The 14303-nt window shown below is 38.7% G+C and overlaps 1 long non-coding RNA gene across 1 annotated transcript; it reads left to right on the top strand.

Annotated features, from left to right (window-relative positions):
- Window positions 1-238: 238 nt before the first annotated feature.
- LOC116780614 lies at window positions 239-9988 on the top strand. The gene is made up of 3 exons (XR_004354535.1): window positions 239-289; window positions 7782-7934; window positions 9124-9988. It is a non-coding gene; the product is annotated as an uncharacterized LOC116780614 (long non-coding RNA).
- Window positions 9989-14303: the final 4315 nt, after the last annotated feature.

The raw sequence follows: 14303 nt of genomic DNA, 5'->3' as shown, positions 1-14303 counted from the left end.
GCAGCAGATTTTGCAGCTTCTTTTACTCCAAGTGCTAGTAGCAGGGAGGCTGCTTTTGTAAGTACTGTGAAAACAAGTTCCAGCAAAACTGATCTTTATCAGATCCAGTTGAAAAGGCTGCACACACTGAATAGTGAAACAGCCCTGTTAAATTTTAATCTGAGATACATAAAACATTGTTCTTAAACTGGCACATATTGACATTGTTCTCACAACCCATTAACTTACAGCTGGAAAGTAAAACCTCTGTGTGAGTCCTTCTGTGCATGTGTGTATAAGCAACTTCTAGGTAGGTTATGGTACAAATCACAGTAACCTTTCTGCAGCATCCTGCCTATTGCAGTGTTTTGTTTCTTCCTTGTGGGATGGGGGGACAGGCACTTGCAGACTAAGAATTACATAATTTAATAGCTCTTTTGGGGGGAGAGTTCTTGTTTTGGGCACCTGCTGTCAATGCACTGAGAATCTTTTTCATGTAAATTTTAGAGTAGTAGTGAGACTGTGCCCAGAAGCCAGTGTGTGGCCTGAGCTGGGAAGACCCCTAAGTAAAAGCAAAAGATGCAACACATATACTTGGGCAAAAGACAACCTGCATTTAGCTTATTGCAGGTGGTAAAATTTAGTTGAATTGCCAAGATACAATTCTAACCAGTTGTTTTTGAAAGTATGGGCTGTTGGGTGCTATTCTTTGTGAAGGAACTGGAGTTACCACAACAGGAGTAGCAAGTACAAACACACGTGCCTAGGTAAATCAAACTACCATTCCTGAGAGCTACAGGATTACAGCAATGCAGAGTAGGAAAAATGGGAAGACAAAACTGATACTTTAGTTCTTTTATTTTTTTTTTTCTGATAATATTTCTCATCTATAGTGAAACCTGAAGCAAGATTTTTTCCCAAGTAACCTCTGATCTTTAATATACAGTTTAAAGTATTTACAAAGTTTTCTAATTAAATTTCTTTTAAAATTACATGTTGTTTTAGTAGAGAATTAAGAACACTTTTTCTAGTGTTAGAAAGTCAAACTTTAGGGTACTTTAAGATCTAAGAGCAAGTAAGTTATAGAGTGCCAAATTAAGAGATCATTTACATACCTGTGATGCCTATTAATCTACATCAGAGGCCTTTCATATTTACTCATGTACCTCAGATGATAAAATGGCCTGAGGTATTTGGTTACCCCTTTGGTTTCTAAAGCTGTTTCATTAGCACTGGGTATGACTTAATTTGGATGCAGGAATGCTTCTCAAATTACCATGGGGAAATTTTTCCTTGTTTAACTTTTTGTATGAGAATTAACTCTTAATCAAAATCTCAGGAACACTGCTGCAGCTAAAAGTTTAGTCAAGCAGATTGCACTGGCCAGCTGCTGGGTGAAGTAGTAAGGCCAGGTGAGAATGATACACATGGAAGCACCTGAAACAACAGAATACAAAACAACTTTAAGGGTTGGAGGGCCAAAATTCATTTCCTTAACCTATTTGCTGCTGGATCTTTGGGAAGATAACAACCTCCTTGTTAATTGTATTTGATCCTCAACACAGCCTTAGCTATGTCTTCAATGCAGTAAAGTCTCAAAATCATGGGTAATTCAGCCCTCATGTGTGAGAAAGGGTCAGAACAGGAGAGAAGGGTCAGAAATAGGGACGTGGTTCTCCATATTTTACAAAAGCTGTGCCTTTTATTAAATCTTGAATTAGGCTCAAGCCTTGGCCCAGGAAAGGTAACCACACAATAAAATCGTATGGTTTATCGAACAAAAACAATTGTCGAACCAACACTTTACACATTTTAATGATTAAACCCGACTTCCTCTCCACTGTTCATGTGGTCTTACACTTGCTTGCACCACATTTGTGTGGGTAATTGTTTGCTTGTGTACACTGCCAAGCATTATTTAATTAAGAAAATGTGATTGGCAGAGGGAGATGGAAGCTGGAAAAGACAGAATCCATGTCAACAACCCATGTGGTTCCCGAAAAAGCAGAAAGTGTGTGCAAGACAGATGGTAAAACACTGCATAAGCAGTGCTATGTGTGGTTGCTGACAACCCAGAAAATGAGCATGAGCAAAGGTATCTGACTGAAAACTTTAGTAGCTACACATCACTATACTATCCTGTCTCAGGAAGCAGGAAGGCTTGGCATTGCCTTTCTGATGCTCTGGAGTCACTCTTCTAGTACTTACAGTGCATGAGAGGTCAAGAAAATTTCAGCTCAAGAGAGGTCAAGAAAATTTCTGCCTAGGTGTTTCTGCGGATAACAAGGAGCTTGGGGAAATTGTGCTCTATCACTTACAAATCAGCAAGGATGTCTGCTAGGCAATCTTCTATTTTCATTAAACAGCAGACTGTCTTCCACATATCTTACAAACACACCAGGGATTTAAACTGGTGCATTTTAATCCCTAAAACTCAGTTAAGATTAAGCAGACACACCACAAAAATAAAACAAAAGGGGGTGTCTTCTGCAAAGCTGAGTTACCCCAAAAAACCACCTTCAGGTTATGCTGTGGCATTAGGCAAGCAGCTTTCAGATTCTGAAAGACAGGTAATAGTTAAAGCTAAGCACGGTTCTAGAGAGACATAGTATCTGTATTATATGCTTTTTTGATAGTCTCCTAGGGTAGGCAATATGGGAAAATAAATCTGAATTGCAGCTGGAATTTCTTCCCTCTCTCTCTGTATAATTATTGTTTCCTTCCTTGCTTTTCCCAAAGACCTATAATTACTACTTTAGCAGGTGAAATATGTAACTGGAGTTAAGACAACTATAGTAAGCAGCTGCCTTTGCTTTAGTGATCAAGTCAAGTAGGGCAGATCTGATTCAGATTTGTAAAGCATAAATTTTCCTTGTAGCCAAACCAACTAAAAGTAACACACCCCTTATCATCTGCTCAATGAAAATTTCCAGCAGTTGTGCTGTAAACATACCCTGAAACTACTGTTATGGAAAAATAATTGATGAATGGTTCAAATGCTTTAAGGGGTGATCAGTCCAATGGTGCCATCAGGGCTCCCTGGCCTTCAAGGGACCAGAGTAAATGCCTGCTTTTCATCCAAACATATATTTTTCAGCCAAAGTGTAGTTGTGATGTGAATCCAACTACACAGTTTGAGCCATTAAAGGGATAAACTCCTTTTCATTACCATGGATATGTTTGCACATTATTAAAGCTATTCTCTATCTTTTCTTATTACATAATTATTGCTTACTGCGTACAAATGTTGCATTTTAACACACTCTGATAAGTCAAAATTATAATGATACTTGAAACCCTATAATCTATATTATATATACTTTTTGCTTTAGGGAATGAAATGGACCAGATAATACCCTCTACTTGCCTGGCAATATGTGAGAGCCACTTGTTTCTGTTCAAAAGGAATTACAGCTCAGATTGGAGAAACAGGACTGGTCTAGCCCACAAAGCTGGTGCACGATTGTCATCAGCAGGGATCCCATCCCATAGTGCTCCACATCACATGGTGCAGCAGAGCAAAGGCAGGTTAAATGCCAGTGTGCTGCTAGACTGTATGGGGCTGGGTCAGGCACACCTCGAGAGATGAGAAGAAGCGTGAACTGCATCATGGGGTTGTCACGTTGCAGGATGGCTCATTGAGAGAGGAGCTGAGAGTAGAGGCTTTGGACTTCAAAGAGCTCCAAAAATGACTGCTGGTATTCTGGAAGTGTGCAGTGACCTGTAAGTAGAGTTAAAAAGAAAGCTGAGCTTAGTTGCAGATGATCTTAGTCCTCAGGCCCTACCCCCTCAAACACTGGAGGGACAACAAAATGCTTATCATGGACAAGGGATAACCTGCCATATGTTGTGGCTGACGTACAGGAAGATGTTAGCAGAAGCGCATCCTTTCCACATGGTAGCAACCACTAGAGAATACAAATGATAAAATTAGTTCAGTCAAAGGAACAAAGAAGCGCCAAAACTGTTTTAGTCATAGAAACAATCACACTGTAGTGTTCCCCTGAGAGATTTCTTAGAGATATATATGTGTGTATATATATATGTATATGTGTGTGCATATATATATTTAGAAATTTTTTTGTGTCAGGATTTTATTCAAAGTAGTGGTTTCTTAACTTAGAAGAGCTCTGGCTCATAGGACTTTAAATATTTTGTTGTCTGAACATCCACTGAGATTAACAAATGTCTCTGTACAAAATAAGGAAAAAAACCCCACAAGTAGACTGCTTACAAACAGTCCTCACACAAATTAGCCATGTACCCTAGTTAACTGAACTTTCTTAGGTCTTACATGTCACCTCAATTAAGACTATGAAATTTAGTCCTTCCAAAATCTTGAACGTTTTCTTCAGGGTAGGCATGTAGTACTTGTCATCCAGTAAGGTGCTACTTCCCAGCACAATGAGGAAAAGGACTGACCACCAGCTGTTTGCCAACGGCACCACTGGAGCACTTAGCAGGGGAGCTACCAGCTCACAATTGCCTTAATGACCAAGCATATGATGTCCTGCTCTATGCAAAGCATAGAGGTTTCAACCTTTTCTGGCTGGCACCTTGTCGAGTGTGAGACTGCTTATGTTGCTCACTAATTGCATCACTTCATTTAAAAGAGAGAATTATGAAGCTATATAAATTGTTTAGTGGATTTAAAGTATATAAGCTATTGTGAGATACTCAGTGGAAGAAAGAGATGCAGTTTTCCCTCCTTAATAGTAAATTAATAGTAAGTAGGACAGGAAAGGCTGTAATTCCAGAGCCAGTGTAATTCAATAAAAATGTTCAAGTGGGTCAATGTAGAATTTTGTAACAACATACTGGATCTGATAGAGACTTGACCAGAAGAGTTGTATTTGGTCTTGAAAATATCACAAGAGTAATGTTAAAATATTTAAGGAAAACTGAAGCATGTTTTAAAAATTTATGGTCATGTCTGGGTTTATCAAGGACTTTGGATCAGCTGATGAAAAACTGAGATGGGATTTTGTTTTGATGTAGCTAGTATAGAAAATGGATCATAGTTATCAGCTGAAAATTCCATTGTAGCTGTTCTTGAGCTTGAATCCTGTAGCCTTATGTTTCAGGCACAAATATGAGTGATGTGAAGAACTCCAATTTTTCTATTTATCTGGAAATTTATCATATGTTACTCTTTGCTAATGTGGTCTAACTGTCAGCCCAAAGCCGAGCTCCAGTTTGTCAGGACCTGATGGTTGGGAGCGAGGTGGTAGGAAATGATTGCCAGGACGTCATCCAAATATGTCACCCAGAATTTCTTTCTGTTGGCTCACAGCCCTAGACTTAAACTGGGAATATCTATGCAGAGATACCCCAAACCTATCAAGGGCCTTCAGAAAGACTGAAAAATACCGCTTTTTCTAGATCTTTCAGCTCTGGTATTTGCCACAGCACCTTTTACTCTACACACCCTTGAATGGGAAGTCCCAGGCTCAGCAGGATAAACACTGACCATGCTGAGCCCAACTGCAACACTTCAGCTGGTTTAAAGAAAGGCAATATTTCACCTGGGAAGTCAAAAATGGTAGAACCTCAGCAAGAGGAAAATAAAACTTCTCTGACTGAGACATCCCAAAGAGAGAAAGTTGTGTCAGGATTATTTCCATACCAACCCTGAAGATGTAATATGTAGAGCCAGGTAAGCAGCAGTCCTAAGAAAAGGTGCATTTAAAGTTGCATGTGGTGGTGACTTGATTATGGTTTACTGAGAACATTAATGATCTATTTAATGCAGTATCTGTGATAGGTTAATAATTGAAACTCACAGGTACTACTGCAAGGACATGGTGTTCAGCCCTTTATTCATATCTGGATTTTGGACGCTAGCAGGATCTTAACCAGTGAGTTTGATTAACTGTGTCCTGGTATCCCTTCTGTTACAAGGGTGATAATTAAATGTTCCGGGAAGCAGGGAAAAGATAAGTCAGTGAACTGACTGGGATAGCCCTATGAAATTTTGTTTCAAGTAAAGAACAAAAAGTAACTCTTTTAGATTGGCTCTTGAAATAAAGATACAGTTTGGTTGGTCAGGATGGATTCATGGATATGCTTTTTGCAGAGTAGAATAACCAATGGTACTGTTTAATGAATTTCCCTATTAGGTTCCACATGGAGGAAAATTAATGGGTGCTAAAATAGTAGGTCATCTATGTCCAGCCCTGCAAAGATGATGAGTTTTTTCTATTCAGGAAGTTATTTAATGCAGCAGGGAATCTTACAGACCACGTGTAAAAATATCTCAATCTTTGACCTTGTTGGAGGTTATATAACTTTTCCCAAGTAATTATTTTTTTGCATTGATGAAAACCTATTGAGCTGTTATTTAATGCTTAACTACTGCATTGTGCTTGTGAAAAGGAGGTCACAACAAGATTTTCTTTGCCTCTCACTCTCATAAAACAGAGTACAACTTTTTGTTCTCCTTTTCTCAACTGAAGGTTTTAGTGCTTTGGAAGTTTCTAGCTTCAGCCCAGATTAAAGAAGTTGCCTTCCTCCGAATCATGGAAAAATGCACTTTCTGCAGCAAAACAGTGATAAAAAGGTACAGGTGGAAATGAGCTAATTAAACACAACTGTTCAATCTCATCTAAGGTGCTTTATCTGAGACATCTCCATTGGGGTGGAAGAGTGAATTCAGCCCAATAAAATTACTTTTCTGGATTTGCTTTGTCCAAGAATGTGTTGCTGTGCCCTGCACTGAAGAATCAGGAAGTCTTATGAAAAGGAAACTATTGATGCTTTCTACTCTTTTTTCTAAAGACAGGAATCATCCTGAATGTTAACTTGTGAACGCATTTAACTGTTTCTAACTACATTTCAGAGCAGCAGTCCTGGCAGAGAAAGGAATCATGCCTCTAATTTTACAGGCAGTCTGCATATAGACTCCATCTAATGGTTTCTGTGCATATGATTTGAGCCTCTGTTTATGCAAGTCTTCCCAGTTAATACTAAAACAGCATAGTCATCACTAGCCAAAAAATAGCAGCTTGCATCTGGGGTCATGTTGAATGCTAGGAACATTTTCTACATGATACTGGGTTTAGGTTGTCGTTTATGCCCTAGCTGCTTTCCTGATATAGATTTATTTAAGAAGAGAACAGACTTTTACAGTCTGATTTCCCAGTAATTTCAAGAGTAATAAGATGCCTAAATAAAATCCTGAGATTGTGGAAATTTGTCTCCAGCTTCACTGAGCTCTACATGTTTGGGTTTACAGTGATATGCCTTGTTGCATTCATTGCTCTTAAATCTAAACTGTAGCAGGTGATGAATTTTCTTCTCTCCTCTTGGCTTACATTCTCTCCTCTTGGTTAAGAATCTTATTATGGAAAAGAACACAAAATACATGAAAAAGCATAATGGAGGCCTAAAAAAAAAAATCAGAAATCAGGAAGTTGAGAGGGTCAAATGAATCAGTAGGAAAAAACTAGAACCGCTCCTACCTCTCATCATTTCAACTATGTATTATTCTTACAGATTTAAACTCTCTGAAACAACTAATTTGAATTTTTAATATAGTCTTCATTGTCAAGTAAGGTAAATAATAACATTTTATTATGCAAAAAATTTTACCATTTTACTGTTCCTAAAACTTGAATTCAAGCATTGGGATCATCCTCCTGTCTCTGTAAGAATATTTTACAGGCCAGCCTGTAAAGTTGACAGTTTCTGTCAACTCATATTCTCTTAACAAGGGATTCTTCTTTTGCTCCCAAGACTTTGACTTCCCCTAAGCTAGTGGAAGAAAATTGTGAAACTCATAAGAAAAGTGATCTTTGTTCCAGGGAGAGGTGCCTGCTCCAAATGAGAAGCCCCGGATCACAGCAGTAACCCTTGCTGTTGAGATGGGATGCCTTAGCAGATAAGGATCCAGCTTGGATCACACCCAGCTGCACAGCCCTTTCTCAGAGAAGTGTGAGCACTAAGAGGGTTCGAAGGTGAGCAGAAAGAAAGTCTGCAGATAAAAATGATAAGATTACAAACAGAGCATGGTTGTAACAAAACCTTCAGGTGTGAAAGGATCCAAGAGGGAAAACACCTACATGAGAATTTCAAAGTTTAAAGAAAGAAAGCAGAGACCTTAATCTAAGGACTGGCTGATGTCACTAAGTCACCATTAAGAGCTGTAAATGGAGCTGGTGGTAGAGGGCATATCAGCAGCAGAGGAGCTGACCTGGTGACCTCCAGCCAGTGGCTCTTCTTGCCCAGTTCACTGATGCTTTCATCAACAGCAAAGACTATTTAAGTGTCTTATCACGGTGGCAAGAAGACCTGAATCTTTTTGTGTGATTGTAGAGACATCTGGTTCATATTTTTTACTTGTGCTTGTCTTACCTGAAGTCTTTTCATATGGATAAGGGGTCCAACTGAATTCCCCCAGAAGGTTATTTAAAATGTAAATAAAAGATTACGTAAAATGGAAGGTTGAGTTTGGTTTTTTAAGTAATAATTACTTATTTGCAAAATTTTACTGGATGTGAATGCGCCAAATGCCTGAACTGAAAACTGAGTGACTGCTGAAAACACATTGCTTGAAGCAAGATGGTAATACATGCCTCCAGGATGGAAATAACAGCAGACAAAGTGGGTCAGCAAAAATATGCTAGGAGTTGTTATCTCTGACTGTCTTAATAGGCATATTTCTGTAATCAAATGGCAAACACTGCCCTTTTTACATGAAAATTGCTCTATAGAAATAGATGCCTCCCTTTTTTTTTTTCTGTTTTCTACAATTTTTTTTACTTTGGTTATTTAGTTCTTCAGATTTGTCTCCTTCTCTCCTTCATCAATTATTAACTAAGCCTTCCCCAGCTTCATGTATTTAAAACAGCTGGTGTGACTTTAACAGTACTTCATTATGTTTTTGAAACCTGGTGATTTACCGCTGCTTGATTTTTTACCATCACTTAATTTGTAACAATTGTCTAATGGTGCATTTATGGTATCTGTGACAAACAAATTACATTTACAAACTCAGGAGTTCAAAATGTTGCACTGAAGGGGGTTTCATGCTTGGATTTAATGGGTAGGAAGTCATAGATGAATTCTGGTATGGTGCTTCTCAGAATTCAGCGTGACCTATTCATAATGCTGCGTGTCTAACCTTTTTTTCCTTCGTTTCTATAGGCTGAGGAAGAAGAAAACAGGAACTACTGGTCTTGGGTTTAGATTCTAAAAGTTAAAGAGCAACTCAGTGAGATAGCTTTTAATTTGGACCCACAGTCTGTTCATTTAAATGTGCAACTCCAGCACTTTCAGTCTTACCTGGAACGGCCTGGCCATTCGGAGAAGCTGTACCCCACCGGTTTGGGCAAACACAGTGTTGATTGATATGGTGTGTCACTAAACACAGTTCCAATGATGGCTGTGACTCAGATGTATTGCCTTCAGTTGCACACTTACACTCTCAAGGCATGACCTCTGTAACTAATATGTGACAGATGGGAGTACTTCGCAGAAAGTGTCCCCCTAGGCCCTCGCACAGACATTGCAGGGAGCAGGGAGCAGGGAGGTATTTAGTGCTAAAGCCCTGCTAAAATTCCCAAAAGTGACTTTCCACTGGGTGACCATTTCAGTGGCAATGCTTTTCTTCAGGACCTGTGGCATTGTCCTACGTCCTGCATTATGTAATAATTGTTGAAAGTAATTACTTGTGGTAGTTATTCTTTTTAGTGTAAGTTGCACGCACTTTCTCAAGCAAGCAACATGGTTTGCCTTTTATATTTGTATTATTGGGCTCTCCACGTAATCCATTTCAAAATTCTATTATATGAACTTGCTTTTTCCTTTCCTGTCATCAATGAGAGTCATTTGTAGAATCAATAGTAAATGCTCCCCAACCTTCAATTCAATATCAGACTGCAGCTCAGCTCCAGCAGACATTTTTGGGTAATGAAAAGCAGATATTTATTTGTGTCTGTTTCATAACATTTCTATGTATGTCCATGTACATCTATGCATTTGCCTCGCTCTGAACTAATTATTTTTGTTGTGTTTGGTTCTTAAAGAAACAAATTACATTTAAGAAAAATGACATGGATGTTTTGTTTAGGGTTGCTGCGTTTTTGTTGTTTTGGTTTTGTCTTTTTTGTCTTTGTTTTGTTTTTTGTTTGCTTGTTTGTTGGTTTGGTTTGGGGGTTTGTTTTGCGGGGGGGGGGTTGTTTGTTTTGTTTTCAGGAATAAAAGATTGTCATTTGCCTTTAAATTTTGTGGTAACTTGTTTCCATTAAGAAATTGTCTTCCTTCTTTGACTCAGTCACATATCACAGGTCAGAGCAAGAAAAGGCTTTTCTCTTCTTCTAGTAGGGCCAACAAAGTTAATACTGGGATATGCCAGTTCATAGGTATTCAGAATTTGATGGAAGTAGTTTTTCCATGTTTTACTCCCAGATGGCCTGATTATCTGTGTAACATGGTTGTATCTGCATGTGAATATGCACGTGTAATACACATGTAAGACAGCACTGTTCTAGGAATGGAATTTATTTCCTGCACTTGGTGGATTTTGAAAGGAACTAAGTGCCAAAGCCAATAGAGAAGAAAAGACATTTTTCACACAAAACAAGCATTTTTTAAAGAATCAGGCATGTTGGTGGTGACTGTTGTACTTCAGCTTAAGGCCACCACATAAATGATATGAGAAAATTACTTATGAAAGGTTATGGATGCCTGTTTGTATCAGTACTATGAAACATTAATTTCAATTTAGCTTCTTCTAACTGCATGTGTTATTCCCTTCTCAAAGTTATTTTAGGATATTCCTTGAGTCTAAACATACTAATAATGCTCCACTATCTTGTTTTGCAACTGATTGAAGCAAAGATCTTGTTATCCTTCCCATTAAAACCATGCCAATGATCCCACTTGAGAGCATCAGTTAAACTTTCACAAAGTTCATGAGACATTGATTTGTTACTCTATATCAATTACCTTTCATGCTGAGGTTACAGACAGAACACCATCGATTTGTTTATTTAAAATGAAGTTGTAATGCATAATGCATTCCTGTTCACTTGCTTTTTTCATTTGTGTGGAATATTTTCAGCTGAATCCTGTGCATCAAATTGCCCATTTTTTAAAAATTCGCTCAAATATAAAAATGGCAGTGACCAAATGAATTGAAATACAAACTGATGATAAAAAATCTGGTAGAGAATATTACAGCATAGGAATAAAAAAATAGATCTTCCTAAATATAAATTACTGTAGCTGTATTGACTAGACCATCTGCTCCAGCATACCTCAGGAACATTATTATTTTTTTAAATATATCTATGCTCTTAGAAGAAATGTTAAAAATTTGAAGTTCAAAATACACTAGTAAATTAGAAACAACAAAGACGTGTTGTAAATCCATAGTAGAAAGCTGTCAGTGCACATTACAGACATTATGTGTTTGAGCTGTGGCATTCTTACTCTTTCTATTTGCTGGGAATTTCTCTTACAACACCTCTTAATCAGTAGGGTGTATAAGATGCCTGTACACTGACATAAGTATTCCCCCCACCCTACAGCCCTCCCCTGCCCTCCCATCCATCCCACCCCACAAAACGAAAAGATATTGCAATGACAACCTTTGGGTGGACAAAGTCTGTGATTCAACATATTATCCTAATCTGTGTTCTGGGTTGTTCTGTTGAGAAGATGATACTCAAGACTCTGTGTGATGGATGAAAAGACCGAATGGGAGAGATATGTTGCCTGGAGAAGCATTAATGGGATCTAAATGGACTTTTTACTTATTGGACAATCCACCCAGAGGACTGACAGTTTTACCCCAGTTTATTGTTGTGTGCTTATGAAAGCTTATGAAACCTTATGCACCCCAGTTTATTGTCAAAATTTATGAATTCTGCTGTACCTCCATATTGTCCCCATTTCTCCCTCAGATTTTCCCTCCGAAAGTTGTTCGTGTCTTTGTTCTCCCCTGTTTTCCCGCTCCTTTGCCACTGATTGGTTGTAAGTTACCGCAGTGCAGGGAGAGCTACCATCGGTCAGTTCCCTCAGAGACCCGGGAGTTCCACCCACCTTTCCCCTGTCCCCCTGTCACATTTCTCCCTGAGCTGTCAATCTCTTGCACCTCCCCGGTTTGGAATCTGCCCCTCAAACCTCGTTTATTTAAACCCTTGTACCCCCTGAATAAACTGGCATTGCTGCACACCCTTCAACTGTGCCAAGAACCCTTTTTGCAGTGCCCGGTCCCATCCCCCCTTACCACGCGGACCGTGGCAACTCTGGATTCAGGGTGATGTTTCTCCTTATTAGGTCAAATATAGCAGTGACTCATTCCAGAATATACAGTATTTCTGTGAGGCTTTGCACTGTGGAAGAAATATATGCCACAGGTACTTTGAACATCTCATAACTCACTGTGTTTTGCAGCAGTTTTGGGTTTCCACATGTTGCCCATAGCATTTGGGAGCCAGATTCAAAGCTGAAGGCAGAAAAGGAGTGAATTTCAAACTACTTTCTCTTCTGGCCTTCGCTACATCTGGTTGATGTATGTTATAGTGATCTGATACCCAGCTGATGAGACCTTATTTGTTATTCTTCTTCTAATTTCACACAGATGATTTGAGCAAATGTGGTACCAGAATTCAGAACTCAGATGAAAATCTATCTTCTCATGAAAGAGAGTTCTTTTTTTTACCACTGCTGATATGGAGCATACTGCTTCTTTGCCCTGCCATTTGGCTTGCTGTTAATCTTATGCTTGAAGGATGTATTCATATTCTCCTTGCTAGTGAATTATAGTGATATGAGTCAGGTGACGCTAATACTGGCAAGCTGTAAAGGCTTGGCTTTCCAACTGTGAGAATCCTTCTTTATGGTAACTGGGAAAAACTTGAACCTTCTTGCCTTGAACTGGAATTGTATTTCACCGAAAGTATTTTAAGCTATTTTTCTCCTCAATTTCTAAGTCCTTAGAACTCATCATTTGTCATTCATCAACTCATGATTAATTAATAAAATTGCATAAGAATTGCCAGACTGCACCATGATACAGATCATGGCATGGCTGATCATTTTACATGGTATTCCAAACAAATACTCTTCTCCAGCATTAGATGTAGTGGTGATGTTGTTGTCAGTAATGATGCTCTGTGATTTATCACTACCCACTGATGACAGTGAATGGATGCTTCCTGAAGAATTCCTGCAAACGACTTTAGGAGTTGTTGACAGATGCTACTTTTGATGAGAAACAGAAGGAATAGGTAAGAAATAACAAGTACCTTGTGTTTGTCCTACATCTGATGATGATACCCTCCAAAAATTTGAAGATTCCTGACAGACTGCTACATAACTGTTCATATAATATATTTATGCTTAATAACTTAGGTACCATAAAATATATTTAAAACTAAAAAGAAAGAAATTGCATGAGAAAAAAGTCCTGAGTTCTCACTGTTCCCACAAATGGAGTACAAAATGAGGCTTTCTTCAGTGTGAGGAAAGAGACAAGCTGTCGCATAAATTCCACCAGGGGTGACCACGGTGCACATTTTTTATTGGAACTTGTAAAAACTGTGCCATAGGGGCATTTGGTCTGTGATGGCTGGCTTTTGTGCCTTAACTGTTCAGCATTAATTGTTTGTATTTGGTTTGGGAAGGGTGCTGAATATTTGCAGGACTGTGAAAGTGGGTTATGAAATAGCTGGTATGGAACATCCTACCAGCACTACTTAATATGGAGTGATATTTTTGTTTTTTCTATTTCATTTCTTTTCTTCGTGCCAGCTGTCTAGCTATTGTTTCCTTAGTGTGTTTATCTGGGCAAATCCAGACTGGAGTTTCCATGGTTATGTCATTAAGAATCTAATCCAACACATCTTGTATGTGTGAGTAATGCTTATATGTATTAATGGGCTTGCTGGAAACACTGTTTCTCGTGTTACTCATGTGAACAAATCTTGAAAAAGCAGATATAGACTTACTGCGGTGAAACTGCAGATGTAGGTATAAACTCACCAAGAGACCAGATTTGCCACTTATCGTAAACTATGAGGTGGTGGGAGGAGGGAGAAATGCTGTGGATGCCCTGTCACTATCCATCAGTTCTTAAAACTGATTGTGACCATCTTCCTCTACCATCCTCAAGATAAATTTTTATTTGTCTTGGACAATTTTACTGGAAGGGGCTCCATAAATGTCATTAATTGGGAGTGACAATTCCATGGTAAGAGCAGTAACATGATCCTGAATCATCTCCAGAGAAACTCTCCATTTTGGCTGTACCAAAAGACTTTCTAGTCCATGTCCTGGAAGTATTTGACTCTTTTTTGCTCTGTCCAGCCAGCATCCAT

Source organism: Chiroxiphia lanceolata, chromosome Z (assembly GCF_009829145.1).
Source record: "Chiroxiphia lanceolata isolate bChiLan1 chromosome Z, bChiLan1.pri, whole genome shotgun sequence".
NCBI classification, from domain to species: domain Eukaryota; kingdom Metazoa; phylum Chordata; class Aves; order Passeriformes; family Pipridae; genus Chiroxiphia; species Chiroxiphia lanceolata.
This window is presented reverse-complemented; position numbering and strand designations above follow the sequence as displayed.